Source organism: Stenella coeruleoalba (assembly GCF_951394435.1).
Source record: "Stenella coeruleoalba genome assembly, chromosome: 2".
NCBI lineage: Eukaryota > Metazoa > Chordata > Mammalia > Artiodactyla > Delphinidae > Stenella > Stenella coeruleoalba.
The window spans coordinates 24,004,153-24,024,703 of NC_137147.1; the positions used below are offsets into that span (position 1 = coordinate 24,004,153).

Consider the following 20,551-nt stretch of genomic DNA (forward strand, 5'->3'; position numbering starts at 1 on the left):
CTGGTAACTGCACCTGGGCACAGAATTGGGCCCAAAAGCCATGGAAATGGAGGTAGAAAGGGAACTGTATGAGCTTCGTACTTTTCATTTCATGGCAAGTAAAACTGACAAAATCCTTTGCAGAAACACACTCTGCTTACTTTATCACTTGGGTTTTCACATTAGGACTATTGGATAACATGGAACACAATAACTGCAACGGGCTTGGAAAAGACACAGAAAGTTCTACCTAAACAGGTGACTGACTGATGCACTGAGGGCTGGACCTTAAATTGTTAGGAAGGGGGAAGGGGATGCTGAATCCTAATTTTGGGTCTCTTGCTTTCTGAGAATCTCACTAAACCCAGGGAAACAATGTGATGAATCTGGAAAAATGGCTGGTGAACATGACTGTTAAGACAATCTTTCTCACATAGTATAGTAGTCAAGTTCACAAGCTCCGGAGCCAAACCACCTGGTTCAAATCCTGCTCTGCCACTTACTAGCTCTGTGATTTTGGAGAACTTACTTAGCCACTCTGTGCCTCAGTTTTCTCGTCTGTAAAATGAGGGTGGTAGTACCTAAATCACAGAGTTGTGAGGATTAAATGAGTATTCTTAAGGCACATGGACAGCACTGCATGAGCTAGATGAGCACATGCTAAGTAAATGAAAAAATAAGTATCAAACTTACACAACACTGTAAAGCAATATACTCCAATAAAGATGTTAAAAAAAACAATAAGTATCAGATGCGGTAGGCAAACCTCTGAAAGGTGCTGAATTGCAGTAGATTCTGACTGAATTATCTAACAAGTACCTGGAGTGCAGATACTCTTTGATGCTTTAAATACCAGCTGTGAGGGAGGCAAAGTTGTCTCCTGTGAACAGTTAGATGCTGAGCCTGTATTCTCACACAGATAAAATATACTCTTTTTACCAAGCACTGGAGGGAGACGTAAAATCACAGCAACCACAGTAATCCTGTCACTATTATAACTGAAGCCCGTGGGGAAGATGGCGGAAGAGTAAGGCGCGGAGATCACCTTCCTCCCCACAGATACATCAGAAATACATCTACACGAGGAACAACTCCTACAGAACAGCTACTGAACGCTGGCAGAAGACCTCAGACCTCCCAAAAGGCAAGAAACTCCCCACGTACCTGGGTAGGGCAAAAGAAAAAAGAAAAAACAGAGACAAAAAAATAGGGACGGGACCTGCACCAGTGGGAGGGAGCTGTGAAGGAGGAAAGCTTTCCACACACTAGGAAGCCCCTTCGCGGGGGACAGGGGGACTGCGGGTGGCAGAGGGGGGAAGCTTCAGAGACGCAGAGGAGAGCACAGCAACAGGGGTGTGAAGGGCAAAGCGGAGAGATTCCCGCACACAGGATCGGTGCCGACCGGCACTCACCAGCCCGAGAGGCTTGTCTGCTCCCGCCGGGGCAGGCGGGGCTGGGAGTTGAGGCTCGGGCTTCGGTCGGGGCGCAGGGAGAGGACTGGGGTTGGCGGCGTGAACACGGCCTACAGGGGATTGGAGCACTACGGCTAGCCGGGAGGGAGTCCGAGGAAAACTCCGGACCTGCCTTAGAGGCAAGAGACTTTTTCTTCCCTCTTTGTTTCCTGGTGCGCGAGGAGGGGATTAAGAGCGCTGCTTAAAGGAGCTCCAGAGCGGGGCGCGAACCGCGGCTAACAGCGCGGACCCCAGAGACGGGCATGAGACACTAAGGCTTCTGCTGCCGCCACCAAGAAGCCTGTGTGCAAGCACAGGTCACTCTCCACACTCCCCTTCCAGGGAGCCTGTGCAGCCCGCCACTGCCAGGGTCCCGGGATCCAGGGACAACTTCCCCGGAAGAACGCATGGCGCGCCTCAGGCTGGTGCAACGTCACACCGGCCTCTGCCGCCGCAGGCTCGCCCCGCACGCCGTGCCCCTCCCCCCCCCCCCCCCCCCCCCCCCCCCCGGCCTGAGTGAGCCAGAGCCCCCACATCAGCGGCTCCTTTAACCCTGTCCTGTCTGAGCGGAGAACAGACGCCCTTAGGCGACCTACAGGCAGAGGCAGGGCCAATCCAAAGCTGAGCCCCTGGGAGCTGTGAGAACAAAGAAGAGAAAGGGAAATCTCTCTCAGCAGCCTCAGAAGCAGCGGATTCAAGCTCCACAATCAACTTGATGTACCCTGCAGCTGTGGAATAACTGAATAGACAACGAATCATCCCAAATTGAGGAGGTGGACTTGAGAGCAAGATTTATGATTTTTTCCCCTTATTTCTCTTTTTGTGAGTGTGTATGTGTATGCTTCTGTGTGAGATTTTGTCTGTATAGCTTTGCTTCCACCATTTATCCTAGGGTTCGATCCGTCCGGTTTTTTTTTTAATTAAAAAATTTTTTTTCTTAATATTTTTTATTTTAATAACTTGATTTTATCTTATTTTATTTTATCCTCTTTCTTCCTTCCTTTCTCTCTCTTTCTTTCTTTCTTTCTTTCTACTTTTTCTCCCTTTTATTCTGAGCCGTGTGGATGAAAGGCTCTTGGTGATGCAGCCAGGAGTCAGTTCTGTGCCTCTGGGGTGGGAGAGCCAATTTCAGGACATTGGTCCACAAGAGACCTCTCAGCTCCACATAATATCAAACAGCGAAAATCTCCCAGAGATCTCCATCTCAACACCAGCACCCAGCTTCACTCAACGACCAGTTAGCTACAGTGCTGGACACCCTATGCCAACCAACTAGCAAGACAGGAACACAATCCCATCCATTAGCAGAGAGGCTGCGTAAAATCATAATAAGTCCACAGACACCCCAAAACACACCACCAGACGTGCACCTGCCCACCAGAAAAACAAGATCGAGCCTCATCCACCAGAACACAGGCACTAGTCCCCTCCACCAGGAAGCCTACACAACCCACTGAACCAACTTTAGCCACTGGGACAGACACCAAAAACACTGGGAACTACGAACCTGCAGCCTGCAAAAAGGAGACCCCAAACACAGTAAGATAAGCAAAATGAGAAGACAGAAAAACACACAGCAGATGAAGGAGCAAGATAAAAACCCACCAAAGCTAACAAATGAAGAGGAAATAGGCAGTCTACCTGAAAAAGAATTCAGAATAATGATGTAAAGATGATCCAAAATCAAGGAAATAGAATAGAGAAAATGCAAGAAACATTTAACAAGGACCTAGAAGAATTAAAGATGAAAGAAGCAGTGATGAACAACACAATAAATGAAATTAAAAATACTCTAGATGGGATCAATAGCAGAATAACTGAGGCAGAAGAACGGATAAGTGACCTGGAAGTTAAATTGGGGAAATAACTACTGCAGAGCAGAATAAAGAAAAAACAAAAAACTGAGGACAGTCTCAGAGACCTCTGGGACAACATTAAACGCACCAACGTTCGAACTGTAGCGGTTCCAGAAGAAGAAGAGAAAAAGAAAGGGACTGAGAAAATATTTGAAGAGATTATAGTTGAAAACTTCCCTAATATGGGAAAGGAAATAGTTAATCAAGTCCAGGAAGCACAGAGAGTCCCATACAGGATAAATCCAAGGAGAAACACGCCAAGACACATATTAATCAAACTGTCAAAAATTCAATACAAAGAAAACATACTAAAAGCAGCAAGGGAGGGCTTCCCTGGTGGCGCAGTGGTTGAGAGTCCTCCTGCCAATGCTAGGGGACACAGGTTCGTCCGGGAAGATCCCACGTGCCGCAGAGCAGCTGGGCCTGTGAGCCATGGCCGCTCAGCCTGTGCGTCCAGGGCCTGTGCTCCACAACAGGAGAGGCCACAACTGTGAGAGGCCCACATACAGCAAAAAAAAAGAAAAAAAAAGAGAGAATGGAGACACGACGACCCAAAACCTATGGGATGCAGCAAAAGCAGTTCTAAGAGGGAAGTGTATGGCAATATAATCCTACCTTAAGAAACAGGAAACATCTCGAATAAACAACCTAACCTTGCACCTAAAGCAATTAGAGAAAGAAGAACAAAAAAACCCCAAAGTTAGCAGAAGGAAAGAAATCATAAAGATCATATCAGAAATAAATGAAAAAGAAATGAAGGAAACGATAGCAAAGATCAATAAAACTAAAAGCTGGATCTTTGAGAAGATAAACAAAATTGATAAACCTTTAGCCAGACTCATCAAGAAAAAAAGGGAGAAGACTCAGATCAATAGAATTAGAAATGAAAAAGGAGAAGCAACAACTGACACTGCAGAAATACAAAAGATCATGAGAGATTACTACAAGCAACTCTATGCCAATAAAATGGACAACCTGGAAGAAATGGACAAATTCTTAGAAATGCACAACCTGCCAAGACTGAATCAGGAAGAAATAGAAAATATGAACAGACCAATCACAAGCACTGTAATTGAACCTGTGATTAAAAATCTTCCAACAAACAAAAGCCCAGGACCAGATGGCTTCACAGGCGAATTCTATCAAACATTTAGGGAAGAGCTAACACCTGTCCTTCTCAAACTCTTCCAAAATATAGCAGAGGGAGGAACACTCCCAAACTCATTCTACGAGGCCACCATCACCCTGATACCAAAACCAGACTGGGATGTCACAAAGAAAGAAAACTACAGGCCAATATCACTGATTAACATAGATGCAAAAATCCTCAACAAAATACTAGCAAACAGAATCCAACAGCACATTAACATAGATGCAAAAATCCTCAACAAAATACTAGCAAACAGAATCCAACAGCACATTAAACAGATCATACACCATGATCAAGTGGGGTTTATTCCAGGAATGCAAGGATTCTTCAGTATACTCAAATGAATCAACGTGATACACAATATTAACAAATTGAAGGAGAAAAACCATATGATCATCTCAATAGATGCAGAGAAAGCTTTTGACAAAATTCAACACCCAATTATGATAAAAACCCTGCAGAAAGTAGGCATAGAGGGAAATTTCCTCAACGTAATAAAGACCATATATGACAAACCCACAGCCAACATCATCCTCAATGGTGAAAAACTGAAACCATTTCCACTAAGGTCAGAAACAAGACAAGGGTGCCCACTCTCACCACTCTTATTCAACATAATTTTGGAAGTTTTAGCCACAGCAATCAGAGAAGCAAAGGAAATAAAAGGAATCCAAATTGGAAAAGAAGAAGTAAAGCTGTCACTGTTGCAGATGACACGATACTATACATAGAGAATCCTAAAGATGCTACCAGAAAACTACTAGAGCTAATCAATGAATTTGGTAAAGTAGCAGTATACAAAATTAATGCACAGAAATCTCTGGCATTCCTATATACTAATGATGAAAAATCTGAAAATGAAATCAAGAAAACACTCCCATTTACCACTGCAACAAAAAGAATAAAACATCTAGGAATAAACCTACCTAAGGAGACAAAAGACCTTTATGCAGAAAATTATAAGACACTGATGAAAGAAATTAAAGACGATAAAAATAGATGGAGAGATCTACCATGTTTTTGGATTGGAAGAATCAACATTGTGAAAATGACTCTACTACCCAAAGCAATCTACAGATTCAATGCAATCCCTATCAAACTACCACTGGCATTTTTCACAGAACTAGAGCGAAAAATTTCACAATTTGTATGGAAACACAAAACACCCCGAATAGCCAAAGCAATCTTGAGAATGAAAAACGGAGCGGGAAGAATCAGGCTTCCTGACTTCAGACTATACTACAAAACTACAGTAATCAAGACAGTATGGAACTGGCACAAAAACAGAAATACAGATCAATGGAATAGGATAGAAAGCCCAGAGATAAACCTACGCACATATGGTCACCTTATCTTTGATAAAGGAGGTAGGAATGTACAGTGGAGAAAGGACAGCCTCTTCAATAAGTGGTGCTGGGAAAATTGGACAGGTACATGTAAAAGTATGAGATTAGAACACTCCCTAACACCATACACAAAAATAAGCTCAAAATGGATTAAAGACCTACATGTAAGGCCAGAAACTATCAAACTCTTAGAGGAAAACACAGGCAGAACACTCTATGACATAAATCACAGCAAGATCCTTTTTGACCCACCTCCTAGAGAAATGGAAATAAAAACAAAAATAAACAAATGGGACCTCATGAAACTTCAAAGCTTTTGCACAGCAACGGAAACCATAAACAAGAACAAAAGACAACCCTCAGAATGGGAGAAAATATTTGCAAATGAAGCAACTGACAAAGGATTAATCTCCAAAATTTACAAGCAGCTCATGCAGCTCAATAACAAAAAAACAAACAACCCAATCCAAAAATGGGCAGAAGTCCTAAATAGACATTTCTCCAAAGAAGATATACAGATTGCCAACAAACACATGAAAGAATGCTCAACATCATTAATCATTAGAGAAATGCAAATCAAGACTACAATGACATATCACCTCACACCGGTCAGAATGGCCATCTTCAAAAAATCTAGAAACAATAAATGCTGAGAGAGTGTGGGGAAAAGGGAACACTCTTGCACTGCTGGTGGGAATGTGAATTCATACAGCCACTATGGAGAACACTATGGAGGTTCCTTAAAAAACTACAAATAGAACTACCATATGACCCAGCAATCCCACTACTGGGCATATACCCTGAGAAAACCAAAATTCAAAAGGAGTCATGTACCAAAATGTTAATTGCAGCTCTATTTACAATTGCCAGGAGATGGAAACAACCTAAGTGTCCATCATCGGATGAATGGATAAGGAAGATGGGGCACATATATACAATGGAATATTACTCAGCCATAAAAAGAAACAAAATTGACTTATTTGTAGTGAGGTGGATGGACCTAGAGTCTTTCATACAGAGTGAAGTAAGTCAGAAAGAGAAAGAGAAATACCGTATGCTAACACATATACATGGAATCTATGAAGAAAAAAATGTCATGAAGAACCTAGGGGTAAGACGGGAATAAAGACACAGACCTACTAGAGAATGGACTTGAGGATATGGGGAGGGGGAAGGGTAAGCTGTGACAAAGTGAGAGAGTGGCATGGACATATATACACTACCAAATGTAAAATAGATAGCTAGTGCGAAGCAGCCGCACAGCACAGGGAGATCAGCTTGGTGCTTTGTGACCACCTAGATGGGTGGGATAGGGAGGGTGGGAGGGAGGGAGATGCAAGAGGGAAGAGATATGGGAACATATGTATATGTATAACTGATTCACTTTGTTATAAAGCAGAAACTAACACACCACCGTAAAGCAATTATACTCCAATAAAGATGTAAAAAATAAATAAATAAAAATAAAACGCATCACCAGAAAAAAAATAATAATAACTGAAGCCCACTTGTTGCCTGGCTTTGTGCCAGGACTTTCATGCATCTTAGCTCTCATCCTGGAAACAAAGTAGGCACTATCATTAGCCCCATTTTACAAATGAGAACACTAAAGCCCAGATAGGTTGGGTGACTTGTTCAAGGCCACACAGCCTAGCAAATGTCAGTCACTTTAGCTCAAACAAGCCCTGTGCTCTTTCCACTGACTTATACTGTCTCTTCCTTATCCAATTAAACAGGGGTGGGGGGGGAAGAGGAGTGTTAAAATGGGAGATCTCCTGATGTCTTTTCTTGCCATCATCTGCTAGGAAGAAACTCAATGACCACAATTCTACCCTTAAGGGTCTTTGAAAATGAAGATTAGGCATTTGTTAACACAGAGGAGCTTAAAGTTGATTTATTCCTTTCTTTTTATAGTGCAACCAACATGATGAATGATATTAATGTGCAAGGCACACTCCCATGGCAAAGAATCTCCAGAGAGCACAATCAGAATGCAAGTGGGTAGAAGTGATGCTTTAGCAATAACCCTGAATCTGATCTAATTTAAATTTCTAGTAAATGTTTGGCAAAATTTCAGTATATGAATTATTATTTACTGACATATTACAAGTGATTGATCATGACACATCAACATGTCCCCGCACCAAGGTTGATTGATATCTGCTGGTTTAAAAAGCACCAGGGAAGTCCACCCTCACATACACATTTCCTTTAGAGTCAGTAAAACACAGTGCCTGATATTACACCTCTTAAGATTTGGTTGAGTTTTTAAGAATTCTGGAGTTTCAAGATGAAAAATGGAAATGCCATCACGCTGTTATTACTTAACAAATTACAGAATAATTTCCAATTTAACCAGCCTCTTGACCTGCATCATGGAATAGATGTATGGATCAGTGGTGACAGAAAGCCTGGGCAGGCTAAAGAATAAGGGGAACCAATGGAAACCATCACTTCCTTTGCATTCTTCTTGGGAAATGGCCTATATCCACTTAATCAGCAGCAGTCTGAGCTAGAGAAGAGTTTTTAGTCAATGGGAGCAGGGCTGGTCCATACACACATGGGAACCTTCCCTTTGGAAATGGAAATCAGAGCTCCTCACACACAGGTTCCCAGTCTCTCATTTCAACATCATCAAAATTTAACATCTTTCCATAACGGCCAGTTGCATTATTCATTTTGTTAAAAAGACAACCTCCAAATCTAAAACTACAAAAGAATAAAGACATAACTTAACCTGTTCTGTTTTCTTCTAAGACACACCTTTGTTTTCCTTCCACGGTGTTAGAAAGAATATTCTTCTCTTTCTCCAGGATCAACAACATTCTATCATTGGCCCTTAGTGATATTTCATTCTGAATTTCTATTTCAGCTACATAATATATACCTAAGATGCACACATAAAGGGAAATAATCACTGGGTTTCCTTTAAAGGTGGGAGATTTAAAGTTCAGCTAGATGAAATGATTTGCCCAAGATCACAAAGCATGGCGACTATCCAAGTCAAGGGTTCTCTCCTCTGAGCCACACATCTTTGGAATAGGGCAGCTGTGTGACATTTCCCACCTCCTCTGCACCCTGTTGTACTAGTGGAGACAGGATGAAGGATGCTAAGGGATAGTATGAGCATGTCTGCAGTCAAACCAAAAAATATAAATAAATGAACTAGAACCAGAAGACCTGGGCTCTGGAGCCAATTTTGTCCCTTCTTAGTTGTAAACCTTGGGGAAGTCACCAATCCATTACATGACTCAATTTTCCCATTTATTAAAGAATGATCTTAAAAACTCTGCCTTGCCCAATGTATAGGGATGTTACCACAATATAAATTAAAGCTTTTTTTAATCGATTCATTTATTTAGTTTTGGCTGCATTGGGTCTTCGTTGCTGCGCACGGGCTTTCTCTAGTTGCAGCCAGCGGGGTGCTACTCTTTGTTGTGGTGCGCAGACTTCTCATTGCGGTGGCTTCTCTTGTTGCAGAGCAAGGGCTCTAGGCACGTGGGTGTCAGTAGTTGTGGCATGCAGGCTCAGTAGTTATAGCTCACGGGCTCTACAGCGCAGGCACAGTAGTTGTGGTGCACTGGCTTAGTTGGTCTGTGGCATGTGGGATCCTCCCGCACCAGGGCTCAAACCCGTGTCCCCTGCATTGGCAGGCGGATTCTTAACCACTGCACCACCGGGGAAGTCCCTAAATTAAAGTTTTTTTAAAAGTTGACCCTTACAGTGCTATTTACTTTGTGCTCAGTATGTACCAGGCACAGTACTAGCCACTTTATATCTGTTATCTTATTAACCCTCACAACAGTCCTTTGTGGTGGATGCCATTAGGATCTCCATTTAACAGATGAGGAAACAGAGACACAGAGATTGTAGGTGATTGCCCAAGACAACTCAAATTGGTGAGTGTCAGAGTTAAGGGATGAGCCCTTAACTGAGCTCCAGAGCCTGTGCTCTTGACTGCTCTATGCTGCGTATATAATAGGCTGCGTAGGGATTTGAAAGGACAAATGGATGGCTTTGATGGATGGCTGGAAGGTGGGATCCAGAGACATTAAGCAGACTGTCACCCCCCCCAAAAAGGAGTTAGTTGTTCCAAGTCTAAAAAATGCTGGAAGACACTCCCTGGACCACCCCTTCTGCCGATGTCAGAAAACTGGCCCACAGTTTTAAAATGTCAGCATCCAACTCCCCTCTGTTCAAGCTCCTGGTGCTCTAAGCATCCTGAAGGTGAAAAAGCTTAACAATCAAAGATGATGCTGGAGACCTCGAATCACAGACTAGCAGCCAGAGCTGCTGTTCCCCCGTGTAGCTAACTTGGAAGATTCAGAAGTGCGGAAGCTTTTGTTTGACAAAGTGTGCAGATGTCATGAGAATTTTACTTTTATCATTTCCTTGGGAGGCCAGATTCTGGAGCCTCTGTCCTAAACAGAGCCCGCCCTAGCCTGTTTCTAGCCATGCCTCTCTGTGGGTAGACCAGGGAGGGCAGTAGCACGCGAGTGGAGCCAGGAGGACCAGAACCCAGCAGGAGGCTCCTGTCCCAGCTCACCCACCACACACCCAGCGGCACTTCACCGGGTCCTGACTGCCAAGCCGAGTAAGCTCAACGTGTCCTCCCTTCTTTTCTCGTGAGCAGCTTGGTTGTCTTCCTAATAAGCCCTTCATTAATTAGGAGGAGGTGTCAACATGCCAACAAAATTAGCAGTTTCAATATCTCCCTAAAGTGTGCGTGTTTCAAAGAAAACGAAGGCTTGGTCACTCCCTGGTTATTTTTATTCTCTGCCACCCACCTGCCTTTTGGGCAATCTGTTCCCATCAGAGAGCACCCTTCATCTCGCTCTACACACTCTTCTCTCCCTGCCTTTCGGGTTCTTTTTTTAAAATGTTACGCACGTCTTTTCCCTTCTTTTTTCAACCCTGATAAATCCCAAAGAGGGTGCACTTATCCACTCTCTCCCAACCCTACTGCCTGATAAAAAGAGTTAATAAGCCAGTTGCTGTGGGCACAGCTAACCTGGGGGCTTATATGGACCATGAGTTTAAAGATAAATTAAACGGGTGATGAAGAAAGAAAAGGAGTGAGATTTAGATAAATTGGTCAGGGCACGGGGAAGTGAAGAAGGGTAGAGATATAGAATTTGTGACAGAGGGCTTCCCTGGTGGCGCAATGGTTAAGAATCTGCCTGCCGATGCAGGGAACATGGGTTCGAACCCTGGTCCGGGAAGATCCCACATGCCACGGAGCAACTAAGCCTGTGTGCCACAACTACTAAGCCTGCGCTCTGGAGCCCGCGAGACACAACTACTGAGCCCACGTGCCACAATAACTGAAGCCCACGCGTCTAGAGCCCGAGCTCCACAACGAGAAGCCACTGCAATGGGAAGCCCGCGCACCACAACGAAGAGTAGCCCCGGCTCGCCGCAACTAGAGAAAGCCTGTGCGCAGCAATGAAGACCCAACGCAGCCATAAATAAATAAATAAATAAATAATAAAAGAATTTGTGACAGAGAAGCTCAACTCCCCATACTTACCAAAATTGGAACTTTTTACCATGAAATCACAAGTGTTCCACCTCCTCCAAGAACAAACACCACTGTCAGGCCTCCCATGGATGAATAACCTTCCTGGATTCTTGCTGATAGAAGCGTTTTCTGAAACTCTTAGATGGGATGGGTAGATGGGACTGGGGCCCCCCAGTAGGAGGAACAAAGCTTCTGGAGCTAAGGTTGGGAGGCAAACACAATCTGTGGGACCCCTGAAAAGAGTAGGCCTGGACATTCGTGGGGACTGCAGAGGGGCTCACCAGCCAGTGCTCTGGTGTTTGGAGGAGCAGATGAAAACAAACCCCAGACAGCCAGAGCCTCACATTCTGTACTCTTGGTCTCCCCACACTAGCCACTAGCTCTTCTGTATCAGGTGCTCAGTACATGGTGGTTGAATGATATCCAAGTATACCAAATACTTATTTGGGATCTGAAAAAATAGACAAGGGATGGAGTAAATAATCCAGACTTATAAACAGTAGCCCCCCACCCAAAAACAAAGCTCTGCCTACAGACATTTTACAGTCCATGTGGTTAAGAAGAATAATAGCTTTATTTCATAGGGTTGCTGTGGAGATTAATTCAAAGAGTCCTGAGAAAGTGAATTCACAATAAATGTTACATATTTTTATTTCCTGACTCCATGCCAGTGTCTGACCAAGTTTGGAGGCAGGTGTGTGGGGTTCTGAGTGGGAACGACGATGCTGACCAGCCGTTCTGCCTTTCTAAGATGTGCTCCGAGGCCCAGGAGTGTTTAGGCCGCTTTCCTCTATCATCATCCTGTGCGTTTAGAGAGGCAGTCAGGAGTCTGTACTGTTTCCCAAGGGAAGGGAGAGAAGAAACAATTGTTAACGCCTACTATGTGCTGACCAACCTGCCGACTGCTCCTTGTTATTTAGGGAAGGTATTATCTTCCACTTCTAACAGATGTAACTGAGGATCCACAAGTTTTAATAGCTCAGCCAAGACGAGTCCATTAGTAAGTGGTGAAATTAGGGCTGAAATCCAACTCTTCCTGAAGTGAAATAAAAATATTCTGGGACACCCCACAAAAATATCACTCCAAGTCCCAATGCTGACCTTTCTAATCCAGCATCACTAAGGGCAGGGCCAGGCTTTTTAAATGTTGCCCAGGGTATCATCACCAACTAGGCATGTCTGGGAACCTCTGAGCTGCTTGATCTCCAAGGGCATTTCAAGCCCTAATATTCTATAATGAGGAGAAAATGTCTTTCTTAGCAGCTAGAATGAATTTTTTCTTCTTAGGGAGAGACTTGCCTTTGTTAAAACAAAAAGGTGCTTTGATGAGCCCACTTACGGAAAAGAAAGAAGTGAGAGCTCCAGGGAGGAATAGAAGGGGATAGAGGAGGGTCGGGGGGAGGACAGAAGGGGAGAGGAAAGACGGGAGGAGGAAAGTGGGGAAGAAGATAGAGGGCAGAGAGAGGGAGAGGAGGCTGGTAAAGGGAAAATAGAAGAGGAAGTGAGTGTGGAATTTCTTGCAGAAATCAGTAGGAAGCCAAGTTCTGCATGTGGATTAGAAAGGGGGCAAAAGAGAGAAAGTATACATAGATAGAAGGCGGAGAAAATAAACTGGAAAGGGGTTTTAATTTCACAGGTTCATTCATTCATAAATAAGCATAAAGCAAATCTTGATCCTTCAGCTAAAACCAAGAGAGGCTTAGACTGGCCCTTCTCTGGTGACACAGGGCCCTACGTTTGCCTCTATTGCACTATAACATTGATAAGAACCTCATTAACTGAGTGCTATGAGCCATGCATGTATGTGCTCTCATATAAATTATCTCATCTCTCTTTAACCATCCTATGAGATAGGTCTTCTCTAGGACCCTTATTATATGGATAGAGAAATGGAGGAACACAGAGGTTAACAAGTTACACAGGTCACTGACACCTAATTAGTGTTAGGACCAGAGTCTGAATCCAATCCATTCAGAGCCTGCAAATCTCATGCTCCACCATCGCACTATATTGACTCCTAAAGGCTTTACATCTCTTATCTCATTTATTTCTTATAACAAAGTGACAGTATAGGTAAGATACACATTACTGTCCTCATTTTACAAATGAGGATACTGAGACTCAGAGAGGCCCCATGAACTACTTAATGTCACATAGTTGGTACATGAATGGAACTTAGACTTGTCCCCCCCAATCTCCAAATCCAGATATCCTCTGCTACCTCCAGTCCAATACCCAGGCCATGCAAGGCTGTCCTCAGGCATCTCAGACAGAACTCTGAGTCCCTTCCATACAGCAAGCTGAACCTTACTAATAAAGGCCTGCTCACCCCAAAACATCTCCCCAACTGATGCTTACCTGAAACTCTCGCATAGTTTTTTATTTTTTAAACTATTTCTCTGGTTTTCTTTTAAAACACAATGGCCATCAAAATAGTAGCTATTTAGGGCTTCCCTGGTGGCGCAGTGGTTGAGAGTCCGCCTGCCGATGCAGGGGACACGGGTTCGTGCCCCGGTCTGGGAAGATCCCACATGCCACGGAGTGGCTGGGCCCGTGAGCCATAGCCACTGAGCCTGCACGTCCGGAGCCTGTGCTCCACAACGGGAGAGGCCACAGCACTGAGAGGCCCGTGTACCGCAAAAAAAAAAAAAAAAAGAGTAGCTATTTGAACCTCCCTAATAATTGTGTGTGAGTGACTTTAGTAGGTAGTCTCCTTTGGGGCACCAACACCTCAGTTGCACCATGGGTGTACAAAGGGGTGATTGTCAAGGAGAAACCAAGAGAAACAGAAGGTCATGGAGGAAGAAGCTTACAGGACCAATTCCATCTTCTCCTTTAGGAAGGATTCCTAGAGGTTCCTATTTTACTAAATTGTCCAACAGGGAGAATGAGGGTGACAAGGTAAAGGCAACGGGACCAGCTTGATGTTCAAATAAGATCAAAATAACAGACAAGGGAAGGGGGTTAGGCCCAGGTTGCAAGGAAGAAATGTATTATAGTCTCAAAGTTCAGCAAGCATCCACACAGCAGCTCCATTCAGAGACAAGAGCTGGAAGGTTAATGGAATTAGAAAAGAAAAGGTAAAATTAGACAGCAAATTATAAAAAGATATGACCAACATCACTGCTAACAAAGCATTGCTTAGTTCATTCATACATCTGTTTATTTAGAAAATACTCACTGGGGTTACAGTGGACCCCACTGATGGCTCACTGGAGTCACCCACTATTCTAGAGCACACTGATGAGGCACTGACAGTCTGACAGAGGCAACAGACACATGAACAGATAATCACCTGCATCAATGTGGTAAGCTTGTAGCAGTTTGTGAAGGTGTAGGGGGGGATATCTAACGTAGACTGGGAGTGTGGACTCAGGAAAGGCTTCCCAGGGGAGATGACACTGGAACTGAAGTTTAAAAAATAAGAGTGAGCAAGTGAACAGAGAGATAGGAGGAAGGGCATTCTGGAGAAAGGGAATACCAACAGCAAAGCAGAAAGGTGAGAACTCAAAGTAAGTTTTGTTTGGATGAACAAAGACCTACTTACTAGGTGTAAGACATGGTCCTGGATGTTGTGCAGAGTTAAATCAGCGAAGAAGGCAAAGAGGATGGAACTTGTTAGGTTGGACCTGGCTTCTCTGAATGAAAAAAATAAAATGTATTACGGCTTACAAAAAACAAAACAAAATCCCACCCTCAAATCTTTCCCCTTAGGGAATCACCCTTGTTCCACTGAGTAGAGGCTAGTGGAGCTGTCCTAAGGGCCTTTCACCTCCCTAGCCAAGGGGCAGGAAATGATCCAAGCTAAGGCAATCAGATACTCCCTCTCTAGAATTTGAATCTTGAGAACTAAAAATGGCTAATTATTGATAGATAGACAAAGCTATTGATTTTATATACTTAGCTTGGAACCAACCAGCTTACCAAATTATCTTATTCAGTTAGCAAGTTAACTATAGTACTTAAATTTCTTGACATATAATCACAGCATCAGCAAAAAGAGATGGTTTTAATTCTTCTGATTTTTATACCAGTTATTTTATTTTCTTGTTTATTACCCTGGAGGTTCTAGCAAATATAATGGTTATTATTGGTAACATGGGCATCCCTGAATACTTTCTGATCTTATTTGAAATGATTTCCATGTTTGTCAGAGTTGCTGTTGTTTTTAGTAAATAATCTCTATGTAGCTAAGCAATCATCTCTTATATCCATTTTACCTAGATTTTATGAAGAATGGCTACTGAAATTTATTAAATGCTATTTCAGCCTGTATTGAGATGATCATTTTTTCTCTTTTAATTAGCTAATAAAAAAGATTATCTTGATAGTTTTCTTCATATTGATTGCATATAAAATAAATATACAGGGCTTCCCTGGTGGCACAGTGGTTGACAGTCCGCCTGCCGATGCAGGGGACACGGGTTCGTGCCCCGGTCCGGGAAGATCCCACGTGCCATGGAGCGGCTGGGCCCGTGAGCCATGACCGCTGAGCCTGTGCGTCCGGAGCCTGTGCTCCGCAATGGGAGAGGCCACAACAGTGAGAGGCCCGCGTACCGCAAAAAATAAAAATAAATAAATAAATAAATAAATATACAAAATCAATACCTTTTGTCTACCTCAGTAATAATCACAAAAAATAGAAATGAGAAAAATATTTTATTTACAATATTAATAAAAACTTTAAAATATTTATGAATAAATTTAACTTAAATATGCAGAGAGCAACACAAAAAAAATACAAAATATCACTTGAAAATATAAAATAATATCTAAATGAAGAGAAAGCGTACTATGTTTTAAATGAGAATAGTAAACATGAATATGCCAATTGTCCCAAAATTAACATTTAATGTAATATAATTTCAATAAGAATCCCATCAGATATTTTAAGTGAATAAAATTGAACATAACTTCTAGAAGAATGAATGCCTGAAAATAGTCAATAAATTAACGAAAAAAGATCTAGGAGGGAGGATTGGGGATTGGACTATAAAATAATTATCTATTATAAAACTACTATAATCAATAAGGAATTATTATAGGAATAGATGAATGGATCAGGGAACAGAATAGAGAATCTAGAAAGAGACCCTGGTATATATTAGAATTTAGTAAATGACAAAATAAGTAATGAATTTAGTGTGAAAGAATGGATTACTTAATAAATGGTCCTGGCTCACTGGTTAGCCAAGCAAGAATCACTGTAGTAAGAGTGTGGATTTCAGTGCCACATTCTCTGGGTTTAAAACCAGTTTCACCACTTCATCCACCATGTGACCTTTAGACTAGTTACTCAGCTTCTCTGTGCCTCATTTTCCTCATCTGGAAAATGGGTTTAAGTAAGAAACTCTATGATTTGAGTTGTGAAGAACAGGGGTTAAAATAGTTAATACATGTAAAGTGCCTATGTAATAGTGCAGCACACAGTAAACCCTCAATAAGTATTACCTATTATTATTATTACGATTATCGTTAGGAAGAAAATTAATATGAACCTCCAGCTTACACTAAACAGAAAAATAAATTTCCAGGTGGAGTTAAGATTTAAATATAAAAAGTAAAGCCAAATTAAAAAAAAATTGACAATCTAAAAAACTAATCACACTCCTTAGAGATGGGGATGGGAGAAACATTCTCTACCAAGACTGGAGACCTGGAAGCTATAAAATTTAAAAACAGACACATTTAACTACATAAAAAGCAACATATTTGATGGCAAACTATACCCCAAACAAAATGAAAAAGCAATAGACTTTGGAAAGACAAGAAAAAGGACAAACAGCGCCACTGAAGAAATGAGCAGAAATTACGAATAGTCCCTTCACAGACATGCTCGGCTAAATGGATTACAAACAAAAGCAAATATGCGCAGATTCACCAAGTCTGAGAAATGCAATTAAGATAACAATGAGCTAGCTCTTGATACTCTTCAGACTGGCATAATTAAAAAGAGCAATAGCCCCATTACTCTTTGGGGTGCATGTAAAGGGTGCTCTCACACTGCTTGAGGTAACACTTGTGAGTGGTACGTTTTGGAAAGCAATACAGTAACATCCATTCATATTAAAAGAACATATCTCCTTCTCTTCATCAACCCACTCCTGCACTATACCACAGAGATAAAAGCACCAGTGCAAATGCACAAGGAGTTACTGCAACACTGTACATGGTAGAATGAAAAGCTGGAAATGAATTTACAATCAATAGGGGAATAACACATATGTAATAAAGCCTCACAATGGAATATTATGCACCCCTTAAAAAGTCAATTAGAGGTGACAGCACCAGAATCATAACTGCTAAACAATCATCAACAGGAAGACACTAGAACTCACCAGAAAAGATACCCCACATCCAAAGACAAAGGAGAAGCCACAATGAGTCGGTAGGAGGGGCACAATCACAATAAAATCAAATCCCATAACTGCTGGGTGGGTGACTCACAAACTGGAGAACACTTATACCACAGAAGTCCACCCACTGGAGTGAAGGTTCTGAGCCCCACATCAGGCTTCCCAACTTGGGGGTCTGGCAACGGGAGGAGGAATTCCTAGAGAATCAGACTTTGAAGGCTAGTGGGATTTGGTTGCAGGACTTCAACAGGACTAGGGGAAACAGAGACTCCACTCTTGGAGGTCACACACAAAGTAGTGTGCACATCGGGACCCAGGGGAAGGAGCAGTGACCCCATAGGAGAATGAACCACACCTACCTGCTAGTCTTGGAGGGTCTCCTGCAGAGGTTGGGGGTGGCTGTGGCTCACTGTGGGGACAAAGACACTGGCAGCAGAAGTTCTGGGAAGTACTCCTTGGTGTGAGCCCTCCTAGAGTCTGCCACTGGCCCCACCAAAGAGCCAGGTAGCTCCAGTGCTGGATCGTCTCAGGCCAAACAACCAACAGGGAGGGAACCCAGCCCCACCCATCAGCAGACAAGGGGATTAAAGTTTTACTGAGCTCTGTGCACCAGAGCATCACCCACCTCTACCCACCACCAGTCCGTCCCATCAGGAAGCTTGCACAAGCCTCTTAGATAGCCTCATCCACCAGAGGGCAGACAGCAGAAAGAACAACTACAGTTCTGCAGCCTGTGGGAAAAAAACCACATTCACAGAAAGATAGACAAAATGAAAAGGCAGAGGACTTGGGACCAGATGAAGGAACAAGATAAAACCCCAGAAAAACAACTAAATGAAGTGGAGATAGGCAACCTTCCAGAAAAAGAATTCAGAATAATGATAGTGAAGATGATCCAGGACCTCGGAAAAAGAATGGAGGGAAAGATCGAGAAGATACAAAAAATGTTTCACAAAGACCTAGAAGAATTAAAGAACAACACCTAGAAGAATTAAAGAACAAACAAACAGAGATGAACAATACAATAACTGCAATGAACAATACACTAGAAGGAATCAATAGCAGAATACCTGAGGCAGAAGAATGGATAAGTGACCTGGAAGATAGAATGGTGGAATTCACTGCCACAGAACAGAATAAAGAAAAAAGAATGAAAAGAAATGAAGACGGACTAAGAGACCTCTGGGACAACATTAAATGCAACAACATTCGCATTAGAGGGGTCCCAGAAAGAGAAGAGAGAGAGAAAAGACCCGAGAAAGTATGTAAAGAGATTATAGTCGAAAACTCCCCTAACATGGGAAAGGAAATAGCCATCCAAGTCCAGGAAGCACAGAGAGTCCCAGGCAGGATAAACCCAAGGAGAAACATGCCAAGACACACAGTAATCAAACTGACAAAAATTAAAGACAAAGAAAAATTATTGAAAGCAACAATGGAAAAACGACAAATAACATACAAGGGAACTCCCATAAAGTTAACAGCTGACTTCTCAGCAGAAACTCTATAAATCAGAAGGGAGTGGCATGATATATTTAAAGTGATAAAAAGGAAGACCCTACAACCAAGATTACTCTACCCGGCAAGGATCTCATTCAGATTCGACAGAGAAATCAAAAGCTTTACAGACAAGCAAAAGCTAAGAGAATTCAGCACAACCAAACCAGGTCTACAACAAATGCTAAAGGAACTTCTCTAAGTGGGAAAAACAAGAGAAGAAAAGGACCTACAAAAACAAACCCAAAACAATTAAGAAAATCATCATAGGAACATACATATCGATAATTACCTTAAACGTCAATGGATTAAATGCTCCACCAAAAAGACTCAGGCTCCATGAATGGATACAAAAACAAGACCCATATATATGCTGTCTACAAGAGACCCACTTCAGACCTAGGGACACATACAGACTGAAAGTGAGGGGACAGAAAAAGATATTCCATGCAAATAGAAACCAAAAGAAAGCTGGAGTAGCAATATTCATATCAGATAAAATAGACTTCAAAATACAGAATGTTACAAGAGACAAGGAAGGACACTACATAATGATCAAGTGATCAATCCAAGAAGAAGATATAACAATTATAAATATATATGCACCCAACATAGGAGCACCTCAATACATAAGGCAACTGCTAAGAGCTATAAAAGAGGAAATTGACAGTAATACAATAATAGTGGAGGACTTTAACACCTCACTTACACCAATGGACAGATCATCCAGACATAAAATTAATAAGGAAACATAAGCTTTAAATGACAATAGACCAGTTAGATTTAACTGATATTTATAGGACATTCCATCCAAAAACAGCAGATTACACTTTCTTCTCAAGTGCACATGGAACATTCTCCAGGATTGATCACATCTTGGGTCACAAATCAAGCCTTGGTAAATTTAAGAAAACTGAAATCACATACAAGCATCTTTTTTGACCACAAAGCTATGAGATTAGAAATCAATTACAGAGAAATAAATGTAAAAAACACAAACACATGGAGGCTAAACAATACACTACTTAATAACCAAGAGATTACTGAAGAAATCAAAGAGGAAATCAAAAAATACCTAGAGACAAATGACAATGAAAACACGATGATCCAAAACGTATGGGATGCAGCAAATGCAGTTCTAAGAGGGAAGTTTATAGCTATACAAGCCTATCTCAAGAAACAAAAAACATCTCAAATAAACAATCTAATCTTACACCTAAAGGAACTGGAGAAAGAAGAACAAACAAAACCGAAAGTTAGCAGAAGGAAAGAAATCATAAAGATCAGAGCAGAAATAAATGAAATAGAAACAAAGAAAACAGTAGCAAAGATCAATAAAACTAAAGGTGGTTCTTTGAGAAGATAAACGAAATTGATAAACCATTAGCCAGACTC

The 20,551-nt window shown here is 42.1% G+C and overlaps 1 protein-coding gene across 1 annotated transcript in view; it reads right to left on the reverse strand.

Moving 5' to 3' along the window:
* Positions 1-20,551, reverse strand: part of LOC307182405 (neurexin-3-beta) — a 1,521,800-nt gene that overhangs the window by 1,301,775 nt on the left and 199,474 nt on the right. The window lies entirely within an intron of this gene.